Here is a 21,377-nt window from a genome sequence, read left to right as displayed (position 1 = left end):
CTATAGTTGTACTGTCTATAGTGGTCATGTCTTGTAGTGGACCTGTCTGTATTGGTCTATAGTGGACCTGTCTGTATTGGTCTATAGTGGTCCTGTCTGTATTGGTCTATAGTGGTCCTGTCTGTATTGGTCTGTAGTGGTCCTGTCTGTATTGGTCTATAGTGGTCCTGTCTGTATTGGTCTATAGTGGTCCTGTCTGTGTGGCCTGAAGACTGAAGCTCTCTGAGTCTCTGGATGAGCTTCACATGTTGAACTCTGCTTCCACCTGGTGGGGGAATGGAAAAACAACACATCACCCCAAATATATGCTGCCCCCCCCCTCTAACCACTAGACTACCTGCCTCCCCCTCTAACCACTAGACTACCTGCCTCCCCCTCTAACCTCTAGACTACCTGCCTCCTCTAACCACTAGACTACCTGCCTCCTCTAACCACTAGACTACCTGCCTCCTCTAACCACTGGACTACCTGCCTCCCCCCTCTAACCACTAGGCTACCTGCCTCCCAACTCTAACCACTAGGCTACCTACCTCCCCCCTCTAACCACTAGACTACCTGCCTCCCCCTCTAACCATTAGACTACCTGCCTCCCCTCTAACCACTAGGCTACCTGCCTCCCAACTCTAACCACTAGGCTACCTACCTCCCCCTCTAACCACTAGACTACCTGCCTCCCCCTCTAACCACTAGGCTACCTGCCTCCCCCTCTAACCACTAGGCTACCTGCCTCCCCCTCTAACCACTAGGCTACCTGCCTTCCCCCTCTAACCACTAGGCTACCTGCCTTCCCCTCTAACCTCTAGACTACCTGCCTCCTCTAACCACTAGACTACCTGCCTCCTCTAACCACTAGACTACCTGCCTCCTCTAACCACTGGACTACCTGCCTCCCCTCTAACCACTAGGCTACCTGCCTCCCAACTCTAACCACTAGGCTACCTACCTCCCCCCTCTAACCACTAGGCTACCTGCCTCCCCCCTCTAACCACCAGGCTACCTGCCTCCCCCCTCTAACCACTAGGCTACCTGCCTCCCCCCTCTAACCACTAGGCTACCTACCTCCCCCCTCTAACCACTAGGCTACCTGCCTCCTCTTACCACTAGGCTACCTGCCTCCCAACTCTAACCACTAGGCTACCTGCCTCCTCTAACCACTAGGCTACCTGCCTCCCAACTCTAACCACTAGACTACCTGCCTCCCCCCTCTAACCACTAGACTACCTGCCTCCCCCCTCTAACCACTAGGCTTCCTGCCTCCTCTAACCACTAGGCTACCTGCCTCCCAACTCTAACCACTAGACTACCTGCCTCCCCCCTCTAACCACTAGACTACCTGCCTCCCCCCTCTAACCACTAGACTACCTGCCTCCCCCTCTAACCACTAGACTACCTGCCTCCCCCTCTAACCACAAGGCTACCTGCCTCCCCCTCTAACCACTAGACTACCTGCCTCCCCCTCTAACCACTAGACTACCTGCCTCCTCTAACCACTAGGCTACCTGCCTCCCCCTCTAACCACTAGGCTACCTACCTCCCCCTCTAACCACTAGGCTACCTGCCTCCCCCTCTAACCACTAGGCTACCTGCCTCCTCCCTCTAACCACTAGGCTACCTGCCTCCTCCCTCTAACCACTAGGCTACCTGCCTCCCCCCTCTAACCACTAGGCTACCTGCCTCCTCCCTCTTACCACTAGGCTACCTGCCTCCCAACTCTAACCACTAGACTACCTGCCTCCCCCCTCTAACCACTAGGCTACCTGCCTCCCCCCTCTAACCTCTAGGCTACCTGCCTCCTCTAACCACTAGACTACCTACCTCCCCCCTCTAACCACTAGGCTACCTGCCTCCCAACTCTAACCACTAGGCTACCTACCTCCCCCTCTAACCACTAGACTACCTGCCTCCCCCTCTAACCACTAGACTACCTGCCTCCCCCCTCTAACCACTAGGCTACCTGCCTCCCCCCTCTAACCACTAGGCTACCTGCCTCCCCTCTAACCACTAGGCTACCTTCCTCCCCCCTCTAACCACTAGGCTACCTGCCTCCTCTTACCACTAGGCTACCTGCCTCCCAACTCTAACCACTAGACTACCTGCCTCCCCCCTCTAACCACTAGGCTTCCTGCCTCCTCTAACCACTAGGCTACCTGCCTCCCAACTCTAACCACTAGACTACCTGCCTCCCCCCTCTAACCACTAGACTACCTGCCTCCCCCCTCTAACCACTAGGCTACCTGCCTCCCCCCTCTAACCACTAGGCTACCTGCCTCCCCCCTCTAACCACTAGGCTACCTACCTCCCAACTCTAACCACTAGGCTACCTTCCTCCCCCTCTAACCTGTTGTCTTTCTCTCCGTATCTCTCCTCTCTGTCCTCCAGCTGTCCTGGAGTCTGCTCAGATGCTCCAACCTGTTGTCTTTCTCTCCGTGTCTCTCCTCTCTGTCCTCCAGCTGTCCTGGAGTCTGCTCAGATGCTCCAACCTGTTGTCTTTCTCTCCGTGTCTCTCCTCTCTGTCCTCCAGCTGTCCTGGAGTCTGCTCAGATCCTCCAACCTGTTGTCTTTCTCTTTCTCTCTGTCTCTCTCCTCTCTGTCCTCCAGCTGTCCTGGAGTCTGCTCAGATCCTCCAACCTGTTGTTTTTCTTTCTGTCTCTCTCCTCTCTGTCCTCCAGCTGTCCTGGAGTCTGCTCAGATCCTCCAACCTGTTGTCTTTCTCTCCGTATCTCTCCTCTCTGTCCTCCAGCTGCCCTGGAGTCTGCTCAGATCCTCCAACCTGTTGTCTTTCTCTCCGTGTCTCTCCTCTCTGTCCTCCAGCTGTCCTGGAGTCTGCTCAGATGCTCCAACCTGTTGTCTTTCTCTCCGTGTCTCTCCTCTCTGTCCTCCAGCTGTCCTGGAGTCTGCTCAGATCCTCCAACCTGTTGTCTTTCTCTCTGTCTCTCTCCTCTCTGTCCTCCAGCCGTCCTGGAGTCTGCTCAGATCCTCCAACCTGTTGTCTTTCTCTCCGTATCTCTCCTCTCTGTCCTCCAGCTGTCCTGGAGTCTGCTCAGATCCTCCAACCTGTTGTCTTTCTCTCCTCTCTGTCCTCCAGCTGTCCTGGAGTCTGCTCAGATCCTCCAACCTGTTGTCTTTCTCTCCGTATCTCTCCTCTCTGTCCTCCAGCTGTCCTGGAGTCTGCTCAGATCCTCCAACCTGTTGTCTTTCTCTCCGTGTCTCTCCTCTCTGTCCTCCAGCTGTCCTGGAGTCTGCTCAGATCCTCCAACCTGTTGTCTTTCTCTCCGTATCTCTCCTCTCTGTCCTCCAGCTGTCTTGGAGTCTGCTCAGATCCTCCAACCTGTTGTCTTTCTCTCTGTCTCTCTCCTCTCTGTCCTCCAGCTGTCCTGGAGTCTGCTCAGATCCTCCAACCTGTTGTCTTTCTCTCCGTGTCTCTCCTCTCTGTCCTCCAGCTGTCCTGGAGTCTGCTCAGATCCTCCAACCTGTTGTCTTTCTCTCCGTGTCTCTCCTCTCTGTCCTCCAGCCGTCCTGGAGTCTGCTCAGATCTTCCAGCCTGTTGTCTTTCTCTCCGTGTCTCTCCTCTCTGTCCTCCAGCTGTCCTGGAGTCTGCTCAGATGCTCCAACCTGTTGTCTTTCTCTCCGTATCTCTCCTCTCTGTCCTCCAGCCGTCCTGGAGTCTGCTCAGATCCTCCAACCTGTTGTCTTTCTCTCCGTATCTCTCCTCTCTGTCCTCCAGCTGTCCTGGAGTCTGCTCAGATCCTCCAACCTGTTGTCTTTCTCTCCGTGTCTCTCCTCTCTGTCCTCCAGCTGTCCTGGAGTCTGCTCAGATCCTCCAACCTGTTGTCTTTCTCTCCGTATCTCTCCTCTCTGTCCTCCAGCTGTCCTGGAGTCTGCTCAGATGCTCCAACCTGTTGTCTTTCTCTCCGTATCTCTCCTCTCTGTCCTCCAGCCGTCCTGGAGTCTGCTCAGATCCTCATCATCCTGGTCCTGATGACTGTAATGCTGCTGGTGATTGGCTGTCTGTTGAACCACTACAAGCTGTCTGCCTGCTCCTTTCCGACCAGACAGAGCCAGGCCCGGAGGCAAGCACAACACCTACAGCAGGTCAGTACAGTGTGTGTGTGTCAGTGGAGGTTGCTGAGGGAAGGAGGGCTCTTAATAATGTCTGGAATGGAGGAAATGGAATGGCATCAAACCCCTGGAAACCATGGAAACAGTGATGTGCCTGATACCATCCCACCCATTCTGCTCCAGTCATTACAACCAGCCTGTCCTGCCCAATTAAGGTGCCACCAACCTCCTGTGATTTGTGTGTGTACGTACGTGCGTGCGTGTGCCTGTGTTTGCATGCGTATATACCCAGTCCTCCAGACACCTCTTCCCTCTTCATGTGTCATTCACCAGACACCTGACTAGACAGCTGGCCCTGTTCACCTGTCTAGACAGCTGGCCCTGTTCACCTGTCTAGACAGCTGGCCCTGTTCACCTGTCTAGACAGCTGGCCCTGTTCACCTGTCTGGACAGCTGGCCCTGTTCACCTGTCTAGACAGCTGGCCCTGTTCACCTGTCTGGACAGCGGACCCTGTTCACCTGTCTAGACAGCTGGCCCTGTTCACCTGTCTGGACAGCTGGCCCTGTTCACCTGTCTAGACAGCTGGCCCTGTTCACCTGTCTAGACAGCTGGCCCTGTTCACCTGTCTAGACAGCTGGCCCTGTTCACCTGTCTAGACAGCTGGCCCTGTTCACCTGTCTAGACAGCTGGCCCTGTTCACCAGATTGGAGGTGGTTCTTGTTTTAACGTGTATTGCTGAGTGAAGCAGACCCATATGGCCGTCAGGTTAATGGTTTCCTCCACAGGTTAAATGTCTCTGTCTCTTTCTGTCATCAGGATGTGTGTCTCTGGCCGGCGGAGAGCGGCTCTCGACAAGGTGCCTCCGAGGTAAAAACCAAGGGTGTGTGTGTGTGTGGGTGTGTGTGGGTGTGTGTGGGTGTGGGTGGGTGTGTGGGTGTGGGTGGGTGTGGGTGGGTGTGTGGGTAGGTGTGGGTGGGTGTGGGTGGGTGTGGGTGGGTGTGGTGTGGGTGGGTGTGGGTGGGTGTGGGTGGGTGGGTGTGGGTGTGGGTGGTGTGTGGGTGGGTGGGTGCGGGTGGGTGGGTGTAGGTGTGTGTGTGTGTGGTGTAGGTGGGTGTGTGTGGGTGGGTGTAGGTGGGTGTGTGTGTGTGGTGTAGGTGGGTGTGTGTGTGTGGTGGGTAGGTGGGTGTGTGTGGGTGGGTGTGGGTGGGTGTGGGTGGGTGTGGGTGGGTGGGTGGGTGGGTGGGTGTGGGTGGGTGTGGGTGGGTGTGGGTGTGGGTGGGTGTGCGCTCGCAGCCGGAGGAGCAAGACAGGTCTACTTGGCTGTCACTGACATCAGTCTGTCTGATGTGATGGGGAGCCCACTGGACCCAATCTGTTTAGTAATGGAGCCAATCTGTTTAGTAATGGACCCACTGGATCCAATCTGTTTAATAATGGAGCCCACTGGATCCAATCTGTTTAGTAATGGAGCCCACTGGATCCAATCTGTTTAATAATAGATCCAATCTGGTTAGTAATGGATCCCACTGGATCCAATCTGTTTAATAATGGATCCAATCTGTTTAGTAATGGACCCAATCTGTTTAGTAATGGACCCACTGGATCCAATCTGTTTAATAATGGATCCAATCTGTTTAGTAATGGACCCACTGGATCCAATCTGTTTAATAATGGAGCCCACTGGATCCAATCTGTTTAGTAATGGAGCCCACTGGATCCAATCTGTTTAATAATAGATCCAATCTGGTTAGTAATGGATCCCACTGGATCCAATCTGTTTAATAATGGATCCAATCTGTTTAGTAATGGACCCAATCTGGTTAGTAATGGATCCCACTGGATCCAATCTGTTTAGTAATGGATCCCACTGGATCCAAGCTGTTTAGTAATGGACCCACTGGATCCAATCTGTTTAGTAATGGATCCCACTGGATCCACTGGATGTCAGAAGGTGAATTCACCAATTTGTAAGTCGCTCTGGATAAGAGCGTCTGCTAAATGACTTAAATGTAAATGTAATGTAATGACCCAACTGGATCCAATCTGTTTAGTAATGGACACAATCTGGTTAGTAATGGACCCCACTGGATCCAATCTGTTTAGTAATGGACCCCACTGGATCCAATCTGTTTAGTAATGGATCCAATCTGTTTAGTAATGGATCCAATCTGTTTAGTAATGGACCCAATCTGTTTAGTAATGGACCCAATCTGGTTAGTAATGGACCCCACTGGATCCAATCTGTTTAGTAATGGACCCCACTGGATCCAATCTGTTTAGTAATGGATCCAATCTGTTTAGTAATGGATCCAATCTGTTTAGTAATGGACCCAATCTGTTTAGTAATGGACCCAATCTGGTTAGTAATGGACCCCACTGGATCCAATCCGTTTAGTAATGGACCCCACTGGACCCAATCTGTTTAGTAATGGACGCACTGGATCCAATCTGTTTAGTAATGGACCCAATCTGTTTAGTAATGGACCCCACTGGATCCAATCTGTTTAGTAATGGACCCACTGGATCCAATCTGTTTAGTAATGGACCCCACTGGATCCAATCTGTTTAGTGATGGATCCCACTGGACCCAATCTGTTTAGTAATGGACCCCACTGGATCCAATCTGTTTAGTAATGGACCCCACTGGACCCAATCTGTTTAGTAATGGATCCCACTGGACCCAATCTGTTTAGTAATGGACCCCACTGGACCCAATCTGTTTAGTAATGGACCCACTGGACCCAATCTGTTTAGTAATGGACCCTACTGGACCCAATCTGTTTAGTAATGGATCCCACTGGATCCAATCTTTTTAGTAATGGACCCAATCTGTTTAGTAATGGATCCAATCTGTTTAGTAATGGACCCAATCTGGTTAGTAATGGACCCCACTGGATCCAATCTGTTTAGTAATGGACCCCACTGGATCCAATCTGTTTAGTAATGGACCCCACTGGATCCAATCTGTTTAGTAATGGATCCCACTGGATCCAATCTGGTTAGTAATGGATCCAATCTGTTTAGTAATGGATCCAATCTGGTTAGTAATGGACCCCACTGGATCCAATCTGTTTAGTAATGGACCCCACTGGATCCAATCTGTTTAGTAATGGACCCCACTGGATCCAATCTGTTTAGTAATGGATCCCACTGGATCCAATCTGTTTAGTAATGGATCCCACTGGATCCAATCTGTTTAATAATGGATCCAATCTGTTTAGTAATGGACCCACTGGATCCAATCTGTTTAATAATGGAGCCCACTGGATCCAATCTGTTTAGTAATGGAGCCCACTGGATCCAATCTGTTTAATAATAGATCCAATCTGGTTAGTAATGGATCCCACTGGATCCAATCTGTTTAATAATGGATCCAATCTGTTTAGTAATGGACCCAATCTGGTTAGTAATGGATCCCACTGGATCCAATCTGTTTAGTAATGGATCCCACTGGATCCAAGCTGTTTAGTAATGGACCCACTGGATCCAATCTGTTTAGTAATGGATCCCACTGGATCCACTGGATGTCAGAAGGTGAATTCACCAATTTGTAAGTCGCTCTGGATAAGAGCGTCTGCTAAATGACTTAAATGTAAATGTAATGTAATGACCCAACTGGATCCAATCTGTTTAGTAATGGATCCAATCTGTTTAGTAATGGACACAATCTGGTTAGTAATGGACCCCACTGGATCCAATCTGTTTAGTAATGGACCCCACTGGATCCAATCTGTTTAGTAATGGATCCAATCTGTTTAGTAATGGATCCAATCTGTTTAGTAATGGACCCAATCTGTTTAGTAATGGACCCAATCTGGTTAGTAATGGACCCCACTGGATCCAATCTGTTTAGTAATGGACCCCACTGGATCCAATCTGTTTAGTAATGGATCCAATCTGTTTAGTAATGGATCCAATCTGTTTAGTAATGGACCCAATCTGTTTAGTAATGGACCCAATCTGGTTAGTAATGGACCCCACTGGATCCAATCTGTTTAGTAATGGACCCCACTGGACCCAATCTGTTTAGTAATGGACGCACTGGATCCAATCTGTTTAGTAATGGACCCAATCTGTTTAGTAATGGACCCCACTGGATCCAATCTGTTTAGTAATGGACCCACTGGATCCAATCTGTTTAGTAATGGACCCCACTGGATCCAATCTGTTTAGTGATGGATCCCACTGGACCCAATCTGTTTAGTAATGGACCCCACTGGATCCAATCTGTTTAGTAATGGACCCCACTGGACCCAATCTGTTTAGTAATGGATCCCACTTGACAAATCTGTTTAGTAATGGACCCCACTGGACCCAATCTGTTTAGTAATGGACCCACTGGACCCAATCTGTTTAGTAATGGACCCTACTGGACCCAATCTGTTTAGTAATGGATCCCACTGGATCCAATCTTTTTAGTAATGGACCCAATCTGTTTAGTAATGGATCCAATCTGTTTAGTAATGGACCCAATCTGGTTAGTAATGGACCCCACTGGATCCAATCTGTTTAGTAATGGACCCCACTGGATCCAATCTGTTTAGTAATGGACCCCACTGGATCCAATCTGTTTAGTAATGGATCCCACTGGATCCAATCTGGTTAGTAATGGATCCAATCTGTTTAGTAATGGATCCAATCTGGTTAGTAATGGACCCCACTGGATCCAATCTGTTTAGTAATGGACCCCACTGGATCCAATCTGTTTAGTAATGGACCCCACTGGATCCAATCTGTTTAGTAATGGATCCCACTGGATCCAATCTGTTTAGTAATGGATCCCACTGGATCCAATCTGTTTAGTAATGGATCCAATCTGTTTAGTAATGGATCCAATCTGTTTAGTAATGGATCCAATCTGTTTAGTAATGGACCCCACTGGATCCAATCTGTTTAGTAATGGACCCCACTGGATCCAATCTGTTTAGTAGTGGATCCCACTGGATCCACGCTGTTTAGTAATGGACCCACTGGAATCAATATGTTTAGTAATGGATCCAATCTGTTTAGTAATGGATCCAATCTGTTTAGTAATGGATCCAATCTGTTTAGAAATGGATCCAATATGTTTAGTAATGGACCCCACTGGATCCAATCTGTTTAGTAATGGATCCCACTGGATCCAATATGTTTAGTAATGGTTCCAATCTGTTTAGTAATGGATCCCACTGGATCCAAGCTGTTTAGTAATGGATCCCACTGGATCCAAGCTGTTTAGTAATGGATCCAATCTGTTTAGTAATGGATCCCACTGGATCCAAGCTGTTTAGTAATGGACCCACTGGATCCAATCTGTTTAGTAATGGACCCACTGGACCCAATCTGTTTAGTAATGGACCCCACTGGATCCATGCTGTTTAGTAATGGATCCCACTGGATCCAAGCTGTTTAGTAATGGATCCCACTGGATCCAATCTGTTTAGTAATGGATCCCACTGGATCCATGCTGTTTAGTAATGGATCCCACTGGATCCAAGCTGTTTAGTAATGGACCCCACTGGATCCAATCTGTTTAGTAATGGATCCCACTGGATCCAATCTGTTTAGTAATGGATCCCACTGGATCCAAGCTGTTTAGTAATGGATCCCACTGGATCCAATCTGTTTAGTAATGGATCCCACTGGATCCAATCTGTTTAGTAATCACAGAAACATACAGGAACTCAAATCCTTCTGTTCACCGGATTTAGAATTCCTCACAATCAAATGTAGACCGCATTATCTACCAAGAGAATTCTCTTCGATTATAATCACAGCCGTATATATTCCCCCCCCAAGCAGACACATCGATGGCTCTGAACTAACTTTATTGGACTCTTTGCAAACTGGAATCCATACATCCTGAGGCTGCATTCATTGTAGCTGGGGATTTTAACAAGGCTAATCTGAAAACAAGACTCCCTAAATTGTATCAGCATATCGATTGCGCCATCAGGGCTGGCAAAACCTTGGATCATTGTTATTCTAACTTCCGCGACGCATATAAGGCCCTGCCCCGCCCTCCTTTCGGAAAAGCTGACCACGACTCCATTTTGCTGATACCTGCCTACAGACAAAAACTAAAACAAGAAGCTCCCACGCTGAGGTCTGTCCAACGCTGGTCCGACCAATCTGATTCCACACTCCAAGCCTGCTTCCATCACGTGGACTGGGACATGTTTCGTATTGCGTCAGACAATAACATTGACGAATACGCTGATTCGGTGTGCGAGTTCATTAGAACGTGCGTTGAAGATGTCGTTCCCATAGCAACGATAAAAACATTCCCTAACCAGAAACCGTGGATTGATGGCAGCATTCGTGTGAAACTGAAAGCGCGAACCACTGCTTTTAATCAGGGCAAGGTGACTGGTAACATGACTGAATACAAACAGTGCAGCTATTCCCTCCGCAAGGCTATCAAACAAGCTAAGCGTCAGTATAGAGACAAAGTAGAATCTCAATTCAACGGCTCAGACACAAGAGGTATGTGGCAGGGTCTACAGTCAATCACGGACTACAAGAAGAAATCCAGCCCAGTCACGGACCAGGATGTCTTGCTCCCAGGCAGACTAAATAACTTTTTTGCCCGCTTTGAGGACAATACAGTGCCATTGACACGGCCTGCAACGAAAACATGCGGTCTCTCCTTCACTGCAGCCGAGGTGAGTAAAACATTTAAACGTGTTAACCCTCGCAAGGCTGCAGGCCCAGACGGCATCCCCAGCCGCGCCCTCAGAGCATGCGCAGACCAGCTGGCTGGTGTGTTTACGGACATATTCAATCAATCCCTATCCCAGTCTGCTGTTCCCACATGCTTCAAGAGGGCCACCATTGTTCCTGTTCCCAAGAAAGCTAAGGTAACTGAGCTAAACGACTACCGCCCGTAGCACTCACTTCCGTCATCATGAAGTGCTTTGAGAGACTAGTCAAGGACCATATCACCTTCACCCTACCTGACACCCTAGACCCACTCCAATTTGCCTTCTGCCCAATTAGGTCCACAGACGACACAATCTCAACCACACTGCCCTAACCCATCTGGACAAGAGGAATACCTATGTGAGAATGCTGTTCATCGACTACAGCTCGGCATTTAACACCATAGTACCCTCCAAGCTCGTCATCAAGCTCGAGACCCTGGGTCTCGACCCCGCCCTGTGCAACTGGGTACTGGACTTCCTGACGGACCGCCCCCAGGTGGTGAGGGTAGGCAACATCTCCACATCTCCACCATGCACGCTGTACTCCCTGTTCCAACTCAATCATCAAGTTTGCGGACGACACAACAGTGGTAGGCTTGATTACCAACAACGACGAGACGGCCTACAGGGAGGAGGTGAGGGCCCTCGGAGTGTGGTGTCAGGACAATAACATCACACTCAACGTCAACAAAACTAAGGAGATGATTGTGGACTTCAGGAAACAGCAGAGGGAACACCCCCTATCCACATCGATGGAACAGTAGTGGAGAGGGTAGTAAGTTTTAAGTTCTCGGCATACACATCACAGACAAACTGAATTGGTCCACCCACACAGACAGCATCGTGAAGAAGGCGCAGCAGCGCCTCTTCAACCTCAGGAGGCTGAAGAAATTCGGCTTGTCACCAAAAGCACTCACAAACTTCTACAGATGCACAATCGAGAGCATCCTGGCGGGCTGTATCACCGCCTGGTACGGCAACTGCTCCGCCCTCAACCATAAGGCTCTCCAGAGGGTAGTGAGGTCTGCACAACGCATCACCGGGGGCAAACTACCTGCCCTCCAGGACACCTACACCACCCGATGTTACAGGAAGGCCATGAAGATCATCAAGGACAACAACCACCCGAGCCACTGCCTGTTCACCCCGCTATCATCCAGAAGGCGAGGTCAGTACAGGTGCATCAAAGCTGGGACCGAGAGACTGAAAAACAGCTTCTGTCTCAAGGCCATCAGACTGTTAAACAGCCACCACTAACATTGAGTGGCTGCTGCCAACACACTGACTCAACTCCAGCCACTTTAATAATGGGGATTGATGGGAAATTATGTAAAATATATCACTAGCCACTTTAAACAATGCTACCTAATGTAATGTTTACATACCCTACATTATTCATCTCATATGTATACGTATATACTGTACTCTATCATCTACTGCATCTTTATGTAATACATGAATCACTAGCCACTTTAACTATGCCACTTTGTTTACATACTCATCTCATATGTATATACTGTACTCGATACCATCTACTGTATCTTGCCTATGCTGCTCTGCACCATCACTCATTCATATATTTATGTACATATTCTTTATCCCCTTACACTGTGTATAAGAAATTAGTTTTGGAATTGTTAGTTAGATTACTTGTTGGTTATTACTGCATTGTCGGAACTAGAAGCACAAGCATTTCGCTACACTCGCATTAACATCTGCTAACCATGTGTATGTGACAAATAAAATTTGATTTGATAATGGACCCCACTGGATCTAGATGGTCTGTCTGTCTGTGTCTAGGACTAGGTGGTGTATCTGTCTGTCTCTCTGTGTCTAGGACTAGGTGGTGTATCTGTCTGTGTCTAGGACTAGGTGGTGTATCTGTCTGTGTCTAGGACTAGGTGGTGTATCTGTCTGTGTCTAGGACTAGGTGGTGTATCTGTCTAGGACTAGGTGGTGTATCTGTCTGTGTCTAGGACTAGGTGGTGTATCTGTCTGTAGGACTAGGTGGTGTATCTGTCTGTGTCTATCTGTCTGGACTAGGTGGTGTATCTGTCTGTATCTGTCTGTGTCTAGGACTAGGTGGTGTATCTGTGTCTAGGACTAGGTGGTGTATCTGTCTGTGTCTAGGACTAGGTGGTGTATCTGTCTATCTGTCTGTGTCTAGGACTAGGTGGTGTATCTGTCTGTGTCTAGGACTAGGTGGTGTATCTGTCTATCTGTCTGTGTCTAGGACTAGGTGGTGTATCTGTCTGTGTCTAGGACTAGGTGGTGTATCTGTCTATCTGTCTGTGTCTAGGACTAGGTGGTGTATCTGTCTGTGTCTAGGACTAGGTGGTGTATCTGTCTAGGTGGTGTATCTGTCTGTGTCTAGGACTAGGTGGTGTATCTGTCTGTGTCTAGGACTAGGTGGTGTATCTGTCTATCTGTCTGTGTCTAGGACTAGGTGGTGTATCTGTCTGTGTCTAGGACTAGGTGGTGTATCTGTCTGTGTCTAGGACTAGGTGGTGTATCTGTCTGTGTCTAGGACTAGGTGGTGTATCTGTCTAGGTGGTGTATCTGTCTGTGTCTAGGACTAGGTGGTGTATCTGTCTGTGTCTAGGACTAGGTGGTGTATCTGTCTGTGTCTAGGACTAGGTGGTGTATCTGTCTGTGTCTAGGACTAGGTGGTGTATCTGTCTGTGTCTAGGACTAGGTGGTGTATCTGTCTGTGTCTAGGACTAGGTGGTGTATCTGTCTGTGTCTAGGACTAGGTGGTGTATCTGTCTGTGTCTAGGACTAGGTGGTGTATCTGTCTGTGTCTAGGACTAGGTGGTGTATCTGTCTGTGTCTAGGTGGTGACTAGGGTGGTGTATCTGTCTGTCTGTCTGTGTCTAGAACTAGGTGGTGTATCCTGTCTGTGTCTAGGACTAGGTGGTGTGTCTGTCTGTGTCTAGGACTAGGTGGTGTATCTGTCTGTGTCTCTAGGTGGTGATCTGTCTGTGTCTAGGACTAGGTGGTGTATCTGTCTGTATCTGTAGGACTATCTGTCTGTGTCTAGGACTAGGTGGTGTGTCTGTCTGTGTCTAGGACTAGGTGGTGTATCTGTCTGTGTCACTAGGTGTATCTGTCTGTGTCTGTGTCTAGGACTAGGTGGTGTATCTGTCTGTGTCTAGGACTAGGTGGTGTATCTGTCTGTGTCTAGGACTAGGTGGTGTATCTGTCTGTGTCTAGGACTAGGTGGTGTATCTGTTTGTGTCTAGGACTAGGTGGTGTATCTGTCTGTCTGTGTCTAGGACTAGGTGGTCTGTCTGTCTGTGTCTAGGACTAGGTGGTGTATCTGTCTGTGTCTAGGACTAGGTGGTGTATCTGTCTGTGTCTAGGACTAGGTGGTGTATCTGTCTGTGTCTAGGACTAGGTGGTGTATCTGTCTGTGTCTAGGACTAGGTGGTGTATCTGTCTGTGTCTAGGACTAGGTGGTGTATCTGTCTGTGTCTAGGACTAGGTGGTGTATCTGTCTGTGTCTAGGACTAGGTGGTGTATCTGTCTGTCTGTCTGTGTCTAGGACTAGGTGGTGTATCTGTCTGTGTCTAGGACTAGGTGGTGTATCTGTCTGTGTCTAGGACTAGGTGGTGTATCTGTCTATCTGTCTGTGTCTAGAACTAGGTGGTGTATCTGTCTGTCTGTGTCTAGGACTAGGTGGTCTGTCTGTCTGTGTCTAGGACTAGGTGGTGTATCTGTCTGTGTCTAGGACTAGGTGGTGTATCTGTTTGTGTCTAGGACTAGGTGGTGTATCTGTCTGTGTCTAGGACTAGGTGGTGTATCTGTCTGTGTCTAGGACTAGGTGGTGTATCTGTCTGTGTCTAGGACTAGGTGGTGTATCTGTCTGTGTCTAGGACTAGGTGGTGTATCTGTCTGTGTCTAGGACTAGGTGGTCTGTCTGTCTGTGTCTAGGACTAGGTGGTGTATCTGTCTGTGTCTAGGACTAGGTGGTGTATCTGTCTATCTGTCTGTGTCTAGGACTAGGTGGTGTATCTGTCTGTGTCTAGGACTAGGTGGTGTATCTGTCTGTGTCTAGGACTAGGTGGTGTGTCTGTCTGTGTCTAGGACTAGGTGGTGTATCTGTCTATCTGTCTGTGTCTAGGACTAGGTGGTGTATCTGTCTGTGTCTAGGACTAGGTGGTGTATCTGTCTGTGTCTAGGACTAGGTGGTGTATCTGTCTGTGTCTAGGACTAGGTGGTGTATCTGTCTGTGTCTAGGACTAGGTTTCTGTCTGTGTATCTGTCTATCTGTCTGTGTCTAGGACTAGGTGGTGTGTCTGTCTGTGTCTAGGACTAGGTGGTGTATCTGTCTGTGTCTAGGACTAGGTGGTGTGTCTGTCTGTGTCTAGGACTAGGTGGTGTATCTGTCTGTGTCTAGGACTAGGTGGTGTATCTGTCTGTGTCTAGGACTAGGTGGTGTATCTGTCTGTGTCTAGGACTAGGTGGTGGTCTGTCTGTGTCTAGGACTAGGTGGTGTGTCTGTCTGTGTCTAGGACTAGGTGGTGTATCTGTCTGTGTCTAGGACTAGGTGGTGTATCTGTCTGTGTCTAGGACTAGGTGGTGTATCTGTCTGTGTCTAGGACTAGGTGGTGTGTCTGTCTGTGTCTAGGACTAGGTGGTGTGTCTGTGTCTAGGACTAGGTGGTGTATCTGTCTGTGTCTAGGACTAGGTGGTGTATCTGTCTGTGTCTATCTGTCTGTGTCTAGGACTAGGTGGTGTATCTGTCTGTGTGTCTAGGACTAGGTGGTGTATCTGTCTGTGTCTCTAGGTGGTGTATCTGTCTGTGTCTAGGACTAGGTGGTGTGTCTGTCTGTGTCTAGGACTAGGTGGTGTGTCTGTGTCTAGGACTAGGTGGTGTATCTGTCTGTGTCTAGGACTAGGTGGTGTATCTGTCTATCTGTCTGTGTCTAGGACTAGGTGGTGTGTCTATCTGTCTATCTGTCTGTGTCTAGGACTAGGTGGTGTTTCTGTCTGTCTAGGACTAGGTGGTGTGTCTGTCTGTGTCTAGGACTAGGTGGTGTATCTGTCTGTCTGTGTCTAGGACTAGGTGGTGTATCTGTCTGTGTCTAGGACTAGGTGGTGTATCTGTCTGTGTCTAGGACTAGGTGGTGTATCTGTCTGTGTCTAGGACTAGGTGGTGTATCTGTCTGTGTCTAGGACTAGGTGGTGTATCTGTCTGTGTCTAGGACTAGGTGGTGTGTCTGTCTGTGTCTAGGACTAGGTGGTGTCTGTCTGTGTCTAGGACTAGGTGTATCTGTCTGTGTCTGACTATCTGTCTGTGTAGGACTAGGTGGTGTATCTGTCTGTGTCTAGGACTAGGTGGTGTATCTGTCTGTGTCTAGGACTAGGTGGTGTATCTGTCTGTGTCTAGGACTAGGTGGTGTATCTGTCTGTGTCTAGGACTAGGTGGTGTATCTGTCTGTGTCTAGGACTAGGTGGTGTATCTGTCTGTGTCTAGGACTAGGTGGTGTGTCTGTCTGTGTCTAGGACTAGGTGGTGTGTCTGTCTGTGTCTAGGACTAGGTGGTGTATCTGTCTGTGTCTAGGACTAGGTGGTGTATCTGTCTGTGTCTAGGTGGTGTGTCTGTCTGTGTCTAGGACTAGGTGGTGTTTCTGTCTGTGTCTAGGACTAGGTGTCTGTGTCTAGGACTAGGTGGTGTATCTGTCTGTGTCTAGGACTAGGTGGTGTATCTGTCTGTGTCTAGGACTAGGTGGTGTATCTGTCTAGTGTCTAGGACTAGGTGGTGTATCTGTCTGTGTCTAGGACTAGGTGGTGTATCTGTCTGTGTCTAGGACTAGGTGGTGTATCTGTCTGTGTCTAGGACTAGGTGGTGTATCTGTCTGTGTCTAGGACTAGGTGGTGTGTCTGTCTGTGTCTAGGACTAGGTGGTGTATCTGTCTGTGTCTAGGACTAGGTGGTGTATCTGTCTGTGTCTAGGACTAGGTGGTGTATCTGTCTGTGTCTGTCTATCTGTCTGTGTCTAGGACTAGGTGTGTATCTGTCTATCTGTCTGTGTCTAGGACTAGGTGGTGTATCTGTCTGTGTCTAGGACTAGGTGGTGTATCTGTCTGTGTCTAGGACTAGGTGGTGTATCTGTCTGTGTCTAGGACTAGGTGGTGTATCTGTCTGTGTCTAGGACTAGGTGGTGTATCTGTCTGTGTCTAGGACTAGGTGGTGTATCTGTCTGTCTGTGTCTAGGACTAGGTGGTGTGTCTGTCTGTGTGTCTATCTGTCTGTGACTAGGTGGTGTATCTGTCTGTGTCTAGGACTAGGTGGTGTATCTGTCTGTGTCTAGGACTAGGTGGTGTATCTGTCTGTGTCTAGGACTAGGTGGTGTATCTGTCTGTGTCTAGGACTAGGTGGTGTATCTGTCTGTGTCTAGGACTGTGTCTGTAGGACTAGGTGGTGTATCTGTCTGTGTCTAGGACTAGGTGGTGTATCTGTCTGTGTCTATCTGTCTGTGTCTAGGACTAGGTGGTGTATCTGTATCTGTCTGTGTCTGACTAGGTGGTGTATCTGTCTGTGTCTAGGACTAGGTGGTGTATCTGTCTGTGTCTAGGACTAGGTGGTGTATCTGTCTGTGTCTAGGACTAGGTGGTGTATCTGTCTGTGTCTAGGACTAGGTGGTGTATCTGTCTGTGTCTAGGACTAGGTGGTGTATCTGTCTGTGTCTAGGACTAGGTGGTGTATCTGTCTGTGTCTAGGACTAGGTGGTGTATCTGTCTGTGTCTAGGACTAGGTGGTGTGTCTATCTGTCTAGGACTATCTGTCTGTGTCTAGGACTAGGTGGTGTATCTGTCTGTGTCTAGGACTAGGTGGTGTATCTGTCTGTGTCTAGGACTAGGTGGTGTATCTGTCTGTGTCTAGGACTAGGTGGTGTATCTGTCTGTGTCTAGGACTAGGTGGTGTATCTGTCTGTGTCTAGGACTAGGTGTGTCTGTCTGTGTCTAGGACTAGGTGTGTGTCTATCTGTCTGTGTCTAGGACTAGGTGGTGTATCTGTCTGTGTCTAGGACTAGGTGGTGTATCTGTCTGTGTCTAGGACTAGGTGGTGTATCTGTGTCTGTGTCTAGGACTAGGTGGTGTGTCTGTCTGTGTCTAGGACTAGGTGGTGTATCTGTCTGTGTCTAGGACTAGGTGGTGTATCTGTCTGTGTCTAGGACTAGGTGGTGTATCTGTCTGTGTCTAGGACTAGGTGGTGTATCTGTCTGTGTCTAGGACTAGGTGGTCTATCTGTCTAGGACTAGGTGGTGTATCTGTCTGTGTCTAGGACTAGGTGGTGTATCTGTCTGTGTCTAGGACTAGGTGGTGTATCTGTCTGTGTCTAGGACTAGGTGGTGTATCTGTCTGTGTCTAGGACTAGGTGGTGTATCTGTCTGTGTCTAGGACTAGGTGGTGTATCTGTCTGTGTCTAGGACTAGGTGGTGTGTCTGTCTGTGTCTAGGACTAGGTGGTGTATCTGTCTGTGTCTAGGACTAGGTGGTGTTTCTGTCTGTGTCTAGGACTAGGTGGTGTATCTGTCTGTGTGTCTAGGACTAGGTGGTGTATCTGTCTGTGTCTAGGACTAGGTGGTGTATCTGTTTGTGTCTAGGACTAGGTGGTGTATCTGTCTGTGTCTAGGACTAGGTGGTGTATCTGTGGTAGGTATCTGTCTGTGTCTAGGACTAGGTGGTGTATCTGTCTGTGTCTAGGACTAGGTGGTGTATCTGTCTGTGTCTAGGACTAGGTGGTGTATCTGTCTGTGTCTAGGACTAGGTGGTGTATCTGTCTGTGTCTAGGACTAGGTGGTGTATCTGTCTGTGTCTGTCTATCTGTCTGTGTCTAGGACTAGGTGGTGTGTCTGTCTGTCTGTAGGACTGTGTCTAGGACTAGGTGGTGTATCTGTCTGTGTCTAGGACTAGGTGGTGTATCTGTCTGTGTCTAGGACTAGGTGGTGTATCTGTCTGTGTAGGACTAGGTGGTGTATCTGTCTGTGTCTAGGACTAGGTGGTGTATCTGTCTGTGTCTAGGACTAGGTGGTGTATCTGTCTGTGTCTAGGACTAGGTGGTGTGTATCTGTCTGTGTCTAGGACTAGGTGGTCTGTCTGTGTCTAGGACTAGGTGGTGTATCTGTCTGTGTCTAGGACTAGGACTAGGTGGTGTATCTGTCTGTGTCTAGGACTAGGTGGTGTATCTGTCTGTGTCTAGGACTAGGTGGTGTATCTGTCTGTGTCTAGGACTAGGTGGTGTATCTGTCTGTGTCTAGGACTAGGTGGTGTATCTGTCTGTGTCTAGGACTAGGTGGTGTATCTGTCTGTGTCTAGGAGGTGGTGTATCTGTCTGTGTCTAGGTGGTGTATCTGTCTGTGTCTAGGACTAGGTGGTGTATCTGTCTGTGTCTAGGACTAGGTGGTGTATCTGTCTGTGTCTAGGACTAGGTGGTGTATCTGTCTGTGTCTAGGACTAGGTGGTCTAGGACTATCTGTCTGTGTCTAGGACTAGGTGGTGTATCTGTCTGTGTCTAGGACTAGGTGGTGTATCTGTCTGTCTAGGACTAGGTGGTGTATCTGTGTCTAGGACTAGGTGGTGTATCTGTCTGTGTCTAGGACTAGGTGGTGTATCTGTCTGTCTAGGACTAGGTGGTGTATCTGTGTCTAGGACTAGGTGGTGTATCTGTCTGTGTCTAGGACTAGGTGGTGTATCTGTCTGTGTCTAGGACTAGGTGGTGGTGTGTCTCTGTCTGTGTCTAGGACTAGGTGGTGTGTCTGTCTGTGTCTAGGACTAGGTGGTGTATCTGTCTGTGTCTAGGACTAGGTGGTGTATCTGTCTGTGTCTAGGACTAGGTGGTGTATCTGTCTGTGTCTATCTGTCTGTCTGTGTCTAGGACTAGGTGGTGTATCTGTCTGTGTCTAGGACTAGGTGGTGTATCTGTCTGTGTCTAGGACTAGGTGGTGTATCTGTCTGTGTGTCTAGGACTAGGTGGTGTATCTGTCTGTGTCTAGGACTAGGTGGTGTATCTGTCTGTGTCTAGGACTAGGTGGTGTATCTGTCTGTGTCTAGGACTAGGTGGTGTATCTGTCTGTGTCTAGGACTAGGTGGTGTATCTGTCTGTGTCTAGGACTAGGTGTGTCTATCTGTGTCTAGGACTAGGTGGTGTATCTGTCTGTGTCTAGGACTAGGTGGTGTATCTGTCTGTGTCTAGGACTAGGTGGTGTATCTGTCTGTGTCTAGGACTAGGTGGTGTATCTGTCTGTGTCTAGGACTAGGTGGGACTAGGTGGTGTGTCTGTCTGTGTCTAGGACTAGGTGGTGTATCTGTCTGTGTCTAGGACTAGGTGGTGTATCTGTCTGTGTCTAGGACTAGGTGGTGTATCTGTCTGTGTCTAGGACTAGGTGGTGTGTCTGTCTGTGTCTAGGACTAGGTGGTGTATCTGTCTGTGTCTAGGACTAGGTGGTATCTGTATCTGTCTGTGTCTAGGACTAGGTGGTGTATCTGTCTGTGTCTAGGACTAGGTGGTGTATCTGTCTGTGTCTAGGACTAGGTGGTGTATCTGTCTGTGTCTAGGACTAGGTGGTGTATCTGTCTGTGTCTAGGACTAGGTGGTGTATCTGTCTGTGTCTAGGACTAGGTGGTGTCTGTCTGTGTCTAGGACTAGGTGGTGTATCTGTCTGTGTCTAGGACTAGGTGGTGTATCTGTCTGTGTCTAGGACTAGGTGGTGTATCTGTCTGTGTCTAGGACTAGGTGGTGTATCTATCTGTGTCTAGGACTAGGTGGTCTGTCTGTGTCTAGGACTAGGTGGTGTATCTGTCTGTGTCTAGGACTAGGTGGTGTATCTGTCTGTGTCTGTCTGTCTAGGAGGTGGTGTATCTGTCTGTGTCTAGGACTAGGTGGTGTATCTGTCTGTGTCTAGGACTAGGTGGTGTATCTGTCTGTGTCTAGGACTAGGTGGTGTGTCTGTCTGTGTCTGTCTAGGTGTCTAGGACTAGGTGGTGTATCTGTCTGTGTCTAGGACTAGGTGGTGTATCTGTCTGTGTGTCTAGGACTAGGTGGTGTATCTGTCTGTGTCTAGGACTAGGTGGTGTATCTGTCTGTGTCTAGGACTAGGTGGTGTATCTGTCTGTGTCTAGGACTAGGTGGTGTATCTGTCTGTGTCTAGGACTAGGTGGTGTATCTGTCTGTGTCTAGGACTAGGTGGTGTGTCTGTCTGTGTCTAGGACTAGGTGGTGTATCTGTCTGTGTCTAGGACTAGGTGGTGTATCTGTCTGTGTCTAGGACTAGGTGGTGTATCTGTCTGTGTCTAGGACTAGGTGGTGTATCTGTCTGTGTCTAGGACTAGGTGGTGTATCTGTCTGTGTCTAGGACTAGGTGGTGTATCTGTCTGTGTCTAGGACTAGGTGGTGTATCTGTGTGTGTCTAGGACTAGGTGGTGTATCTGTGTCTAGGACTAGGTGGTGTATCTGTCTGTGTCTAGGACTAGGTGGTGTATCTGTCTGTGTCTAGGACTAGGTGGTGTATCTGTCTAGTGACTAGGTGGTGTATCTGTCTGTGTCTAGGACTAGGTGGTGTATCTGTCTGTGTCTAGGACTAGGTGGTGTATCTGTCTGTGTCTAGGACTAGGTGGTGTAGGTGGTGTAT

The 21,377-nt window shown here is 48.8% G+C and overlaps 1 pseudogene; it reads left to right on the top strand.

Moving 5' to 3' along the window:
* Positions 1–21,377, top strand: part of LOC135521383 (low-density lipoprotein receptor class A domain-containing protein 4-like) — a 69,229-nt pseudogene that overhangs the window by 38,476 nt on the left and 9,376 nt on the right.

Source organism: Oncorhynchus masou, chromosome 29, assembly GCF_036934945.1.
Source record: "Oncorhynchus masou masou isolate Uvic2021 chromosome 29, UVic_Omas_1.1, whole genome shotgun sequence".
Lineage (NCBI taxonomy): Eukaryota > Metazoa > Chordata > Actinopteri > Salmoniformes > Salmonidae > Oncorhynchus > Oncorhynchus masou.
Note: the sequence above shows the minus strand (reverse complement) of the source record. Positions and strands in the feature narration are given on the sequence as shown.